The sequence below is a fragment of the Podarcis bocagei genome (genome assembly GCF_964188305.1).
Source record: "Podarcis bocagei genome assembly, chromosome: 5".
Classification (NCBI taxonomy): domain Eukaryota; kingdom Metazoa; phylum Chordata; class Lepidosauria; order Squamata; family Lacertidae; genus Podarcis; species Podarcis bocagei.
The window spans coordinates 7,835,923-7,843,503 of NC_138129.1; positions in this window are offsets into that span (position 1 = coordinate 7,835,923).

Sequence of the window (7,581 nt, forward strand, 5' to 3'; positions counted from 1 at the left end):
TGATGAAAGCCGCCCAGTGTGGCTGGAGAAACCCAGCCAGATGGGCGGGGTATAAATAATAAATTATTATTATTATTATTATTATTATTATTATTATTATTATTATTATTATTATATCAGTCTCCAGTATCTGCAGGCAGGCCAGGAAGGATTTCTCCCCAGGCCCCTGGAGCTCTGCTGCCAGTCAGTGTAGGCTTTGCTGGGGTTTGGGCCCTCAGCAGATCTCAGTGGTGCTGAGCCTTGACACTTGCTTTGGGACCCCTACTTGATCATGGGCCTTGGCAGGTCACCACTGACTCTGGACCTGCTCTGAATTAACCTTGAGCTTGAGCTGCAGCAATTCTAGTTAAAAGTACATTTTACGTTGGCTTTCTCGGCATGAGAAAGAAAAATCACCTACTGCAATCTCAGCTGGTTGGACTCCGCAGCAGGCAACGAATCCGCTTCTGCAATCATTGTCCTTGCAGGCAGCTGTTCCTTATGCCTTCATTCTTTCCCAAAACACCTTGGAAATAGGCAGATCATTAGAAGTGCACTGTTGCGAACAATCCTGTTCTGTAACACAAGTGCTCTCTTTCAGGCTTTTGGTTGTTGGTTGCGGGCCGTGCTATTCATCTAGATTAAAAGAGGAGCCCGAACTCACCACGAATGCCTCCCTCGGTCTCTTAGAATGGCAAAGGCGCCAACCTGAGAGGAGCTAGAACTGACTGCCGGCAGGTGCCCGCTGGAAAAAAAGCCCTGATTGCGGGGATGGCAGGAATTTGGGACTTTCTGCTGTTCTGAGCACCTGGAGTGTGAAACAAAGGTCCCAGAAATGCTCTTCGCAGTAGCTCAAAGCTGGCCTTTTAGTGTGGCTGCCTCTGTTCTGTGGAATAGCCATTGAGTTGAGATATGACAGGTGCCCAGGAACAATTGAAGACATTTAAAAGTGAAAAAACAATGCACGGTTTCATTCAATATTGTCAGAATTAATTCACGTCCAACTAGCAATATTGTACAGTGGTACCTCGGGTTTAGAACTTAATTTGTTCTGGAGGTCCATTCTTAACCTGAAACTGTTCTTAACGTGAAGCACCACTTTAGCTAATGGGGCCACCATGCCGCCACTGCATGATTTCTGTTCTCATCCTGAAGCAAGGTTCTTAACCCGAGGTACTATTTGTGGGTTAACAGAGTCTGTAACCTGAAGTGTCTGTAACCTGAAGCATCTGTAACCCGATGTACCACTGTATAATGCATTCATCCATCCATCCATATATTTAATAACTACAAAGCATAATGCAATTTGCTCCTGCTGACCCAAGAGCTTTATTGCAGGAATGAAAAATATATCTAAACAATTCATATTGTTAGCTGCTTTGATTTATTTCCTACCTTTTCTGCATCCAGTAAATCAGTCTGACAGATTGACAGCACAATTCAAATCCAAGATGTGCTGAGAAAAGGGAGCTCACATACTCTGATTTTCCCAGGACATTCCTGGAATTGCAGAAGCCATCCCGATTCTGATTTGATCCTGGAATGTCCCGTTTCCTCGCTCCAGTGCTGCAAAGCTCAGGAAGGAAAATGAGCTGGCTCTTGCAGTGCTGCCATGCTCTCTTGTAAGTCAGCTAACTCAAGCAACAACAAGGCACTAAAATACACATGTCCAGATTTTCATCAGAGGAATGTTGAAGGGTATGAGTGTGGAACAGGTGGATCTTTAGCTGTTCCAAGTGGAATTTAAGCTGGCAGAATTTATGCTGTCCTAATCCCACCCCCCGGGATGCGGGTGGAGCTGTGGGTTAAACCACAGAGCCTAGGACTTGCCAACCAGAAGGTTGGCGGTTTGAATCCCCGCGACGGGGTGAGCTCCCCTTGCTTGGTCCCTGCTCCTGCCAACCTAGCAGTTCGAAAGTGCAAGTAGATAAATAGGTACCACTCCGGCAGGAAGGTAAACGGCGTTTCCGTGCACTGCTCTGGTTCGCCAGAAGCGGCTTAGTCATGCTGGCCACATGACCCAGAAGCTGTACACCGGCTCCCTCGGCCAATAAAGCAAGATGAGTGCTGCAACCCCAGAGGCGATCACAACTGGACCTAATGGTCAGGGGTCCCCTTTACCCTTTAATCCCCCCCCCCAAAAATGGTTGTTTCAGGGGCGGGCCAGGGCAGGATGGGACAAGGAGTGCTGTACACCTGTTCCAAACCAATTTCTGCTCAGTCATGTGACCTGGCGACCTGGCAGAATTTACGCTGACCAAAAGGGCTGTGCTTTAAAGGTTTTGTTTGCTTCAAGTTTGTGTCTTCCTTTGGGAAAGGTGCATTAGGTAGTTTTGCATTAAAATGAAGCATTTTTTCATCCGTCGTCCCTCTCCTTTGGGTCAGGAAGCTCTTTGAATCTGGGGGAACCACTTGCAGATCCTAACTAGTTGCACCTTGCACCCAGCCCCTTCTTTTCCACGACCCATTTGCAACCTCGTGTATCAGCGCAAGTCAGAACAGACAAGTGCCACAAAACAAATAGCCTCTGCAGCAGTGACTCTGCGGCATAAATTTGCATGCAATGAATATCCAAAAAGCTGGTGGTGTATGTCAGATCAGGAAGTGGCCAAGAAGTACAGAAATAACTATCAGTTAGCATTTTTCATCTTCTCCACTCAGCCTGTCACCATTATTGGTTCCCCCACCCTGCAATGCTCCTTTCTCTGCCCTGCCAATTCCTGTCCTCATCCTTCTTGGAGATGCAGCCTGCCGATAAAGAAAGTCTTAGCCGACCTGCTTGTTACTTGACACATCGGCTTACGCAGAGCTTTGTGACACAACTCCAAGCTGAGTGCATTCAAAATAGGGCAGGTGGTGTGTGCTTTAGCATCATGAAACATTTCTTGGCTTTGCATGGTTATTATTTGGTAGCGGGGGCAATTTCAAGACCGCTTGCTGCAAACTGCAGGTTGGCACTTGGGTGTGGGTGTGTGGACATACTAAAAGAGTTCCCTCTGCTGATCTTAACACCTGACAGAGGGCTCATCCAGACTTAATTTTGTGCTGTGTTTCTAGGCACTTTAAAGCTCCATTTCCAAGAACTGTTTCCCTCGCCCCAGTGCTTTCCCCATTAAAACCTGCTCTTTAGTGCCAAATCGGAGCAGACAGCAATCCACAGAAAACCCGAAGTGCCATTTGTTCCGATTCAGCATGAAAGAGCAAGTTTTCCAAGCGGGAAAATGGAGCAAAAGGTAAGTGTGGATGAGCCCAGAATCTCTCTCTCTCTGTGTGTATCCTTCAAGTGTTTGCTCCTTTCTTGCAGGGAGCTTCTCCTGAAGTATGATGTCATTCATGCATCATGGGTGATGGGGGCAATTCACCCCCGAAGCACATTCTTCAATTATCTCCCAAAACCGAGGGATGCCAACCAGATAAGAAAGGAAAAGGAACTTGAGATAGTAGCAGTCTCTCCCCACCCTAAATATAGGGTGTCTACCCCTTATGGGTGCATCTAAGGTCTAGGGAAAAAGCAGAGACATAACCTTGCCAACAAAGGTCCATATAGTTAAAGCCATGGTTTTCCCAGTAGTGATGTATGGAAGTGAGAGCTGGACCATAAAGAAGGCTGATCGCTGAAGAATGGATGCTTTTGAATTCTGGTGCTGGAGGAGACTCTGGAGAGTCCCATGGACTGCAAGAAGATCAAACCTATCCATTCTGAAGGAAATCAGCCCTGAGTGCTCACTGGAAGGACAGATCCTGAAGTGGAGGCTCCAAGACTTTGGCCACCTCATGAGAAGAGAAGACTCCCTGGAAAAGACCCTGATGTTGGGAAAGATTGAGGGCACAAGGAGAAGGGGACAACAGAGGATGAGATGGTTGGACAGTGTTCTCAAAGCTACGAACATGAGTTTGGCCAAATTGTGGGAGGCAATGGAAGACAGGAGTGCCTGGTGTGCTCTGGTCCATGGGTTCACGAAGAGTCGGACACGACTAAACGACTGAACAACAAGAAGGTCTAGGGTCAAAGTGTGTGATGTCGCCCCATACTTTGGACATCAAAGACAGTGCTTCGTTTGTCTTGAAGGCCACAGAAGTTGCTCTACAGGTGCGGAGCACCTGCATGAGCTGAGAATCATGGGAAGCTGGTTTCGCTTAACTCGATCCCACTACTCCTGATTATTTCCATAGCAGATTTCTGTTATGTGTGTAGGAAGCACACCTGGTCATCCCTGGTCGAAATAACATACACTTAGCCTAGTTAATGAGTTGTAGGGATGCCAGCCAACTAGAAAAACCTATTTCACCTGCTCTTGTCCTTTAATGCCAGTTGATGCACAGCCAAAATCAGGTAGGCATTATCTGCTAATGTCTTTGTCTGAAGGCACTGGAGCAGGGACCAGTAAAAGGGAGAGGAGAGCTCTGGCATTATAAAAAGTGAGTCCATTGCCACTGGATATCAGGGGCAGGCCAGGGCATTCTGATGTTCCAGCTGGGGAAGGGGAAGAGTGGAGTGGAAACACGCAGTCCACCAGCAAACGTATCAGGTGGGATACAGAATAATAATAATGTATAATACTAATTTATTATTTATACCCCACCCATCTGGCTGGGTTTCCCCAGCCACTCTGGGCGGCTCCCAACAGAATATTAAAAACACGATAAAACATCAAACATTAAAAACTTCCCTAAGCAGGGCTGCCTTCAGATGTCTCCTAAAAGTCAGGTCGTTGTTTATTTCCTTGACATCTGGTGGGAGGGCGTTCCACAGGGCGGGTGCCACTACTGAGAAGGCCCTTTGCCTGGTTTGCTGTAACCTCGCTTCTTTCAGTGAGGGAAGCACCAGAAGACCCTCGGAGCTGGACCTCAGTGTCTGGGCTGAACGGTGGGGGTGGAGACCCTCCTTCAAGCATACTGAAGAGGCATGGAATCAAGAAGGCACTTTTAGAAGCGGCTGGTGGGATGAGTTAAAGATGGAGTGCTAGCCCCTCAACAGGTGGTAATGGTAAAGGTACATACTCCTGACCATTAAGTCTAGTCGTGGATGATTCTGGGGTTGCATGCTCATCTCGCTCTATCAGCTGAGGGAGCCGGCTTTTGTCTGCAGACAGCTTCCAGGTCATATGGCCACCATGACTAAGCCACTTCTGGCAAACCAGAGCAGCACACGGAAATGCCGTTTACCTTCCTGCTGGAGCGGTACCTATTTATCTACTTGCACTTTGACGTGCCTTTGAACTGCTAGGTGGGCATGAGCTGGGACCGAACAACGGGAGCTCACCCCATCGCAGGGATTCGAACCACCGACCTTCTGATCGGCAAGCCCTAGGCTCTGTGGTTTAGACCACAGCACCACCAGGGAGGGGAGGAGCAAGATGGCAGGGAAGTTGGTACAGTACAAACACATGGGTAGAGCCAGGGTAGGATTATCCAATAGGCAGACCACGGGTGCCAACTTGAATGAAATATGCTGGCGGCCCAGGTAAGCCCTGCCCCTATAAATCAATCACATGGCACAGTGCATGAAAACCATTTGAATGGCAATGCCCGTCAACTTTGAGGGGACATGGCCCCCTCAAATATTTTATTGCAGGGGCTGGAGCTTCCATGGCCCCAAGGTAACTGTTAGGTGGATTTGTAGCTGTTTGACTAACCAAGCCTAAAGAGTGCTCACTAATGGTTTCTCATCATCCTGGAGAAATGTAGGGGTGCTGCAGAGTTCTGTCCTGGTTGCTCAATGCCTTTATAAACAACTTGGATGAAGGTACTGAGGGGATGCTCATCATAATGTGCAGATGGCACCAAGTTAGGAGAGGCAGCCAAGGCCACGTAAGACAGAATCGGGATTCGGGTTGATCTTAACAGATTGGAGAACTGGGCCCAAACTAGCAGGGTGAATTTCAATGGGGACCAATGTAAGGTTCTTCACCCCTGGGGTCCCTTCTGTAAAATCCTATGGTTCTATAGAAAGAGCTTACTGAGCCAAGCAGGTAATGTCACTGAAGACAGTGGAGGTTGCCCTCTTGCATCATGGGTTTGGGCCCTGGGAAAAGCCATAGCTCACTGACAGATCATCTCCAGGTATGGCTGGGAAAGATACCCCAGAGAGCCTAGCAGTGTACAGGCCACACTGAGCTTGACAGATCCATGGCACGACTCAGTAGGAGGCAGCTACCTATGCGCATAGACATCTCTCCTTCGTATGTGCATTTCCACCTGGTGGACTGAGGCATGCGCATACACACAGAAGACACCCACACGTAATGATCAGTGTGCAGCTGGTGCATAGCCTCCCGTATGCAGAGTTTCGTTCTGCTTAGAGTGACCTTTGCGATAGGGGGGAGGAGAGAGCTCAGTGGGAAGGTGCATGAAGAACATTCCCAGGTTCTCCAGGTAGACCTGAGAAAGATGGACAGCACCCCCCAAAAAAAAAATCTGCTTCCAGTCATTCTGTGCTAAATTGGGCAGTGCGGCACCAGGCAGCTGCCTCTTTTATTGCCGGACTGCACTCAGAAGGCTCAAATTCTGCTGTAGTTCTTCCAAAGTGGTGACTTTACTCCGTCTGGTCCAGACAACTGTAGCTTGGAGATCTGTGCCTTCCTGGGACACTCAGCTGAATACTGGATTACACAATGGACAGACATGCTTAAGGCTCCAGAAAAGCAGGGGCACCGCCAAAAGAGAGAGGGGTTTGGGGTTTTTTTTTGGGGGGGGGGGGAAGAATTTGACATTTGATATTTCAGGTAAAGCATCAAAGTAGTAATCATGGGGGAAATCAGGACTTCGTTAGGCTTCTTACACCCCAGTACATACTCTTCCCTGATTCCCCAGGTAATGCGGAGCAGTGGTTAGAGTGTTGGACTACAACCTGGGAGACCAGGGTTCAATCCTCACTCAGCCATGAAGCTGGCTGGGAGACCTTGGACCAGTCACTGCCTCTCAACCGAACCTACCTCACAGGGGGAGAACAATGCGACCAACCTGAGCTCCTGGGATAGAAATGTAATAAAACGGCATATTTCTGTTCTCTTTTTATTACTTAACCCCACCTAAACCAGGGGCTCATCCTGCTGACGCAGATCAAAATAACGCAAGGGAATCAGAGCTTGACATGCGTTGCAATCTATCTATTATATATTTCTTATTTTAAAAAACAGTTTGTGGTTTAGTATTGTTCTTTTTTTAAAAAAAAATCACATCTTTTTTGGGTGTATGTGTGTGTGCTTAGGGCCTCTAAAGGTCTCCATTATCCAGCCCTGCCCTGAGGCACTGACAAGCAGGTGTGCAGAAGGTTACCTGCACGACTTGGCAAAAAGGAGATCACGTCCTCTGCCTCCACCATCGCTGCTCCCCCAACTTTGCTGGGCGAGACTGGTCCAGAGATACGACGGGTGATGCCACAGCAGCCGGGAGAGAAGAGGGGAAGGAGAAAGCAGCAGACAAATGCCCCCCCCCGCGCCCCTTCCCACCCACCCCCCACAGGTGTTCCACGCTTTGATCGAAGCCTCTCTCCTCCGATTCTCCTCTCCCCAACAGCAAGCCAGACAGGTCTGCGTTGGAACGAGTATCTCACCCGCCCCAGTGGCTGGACCAGCCTTCCGTCCTGATGACTAGCAAAAG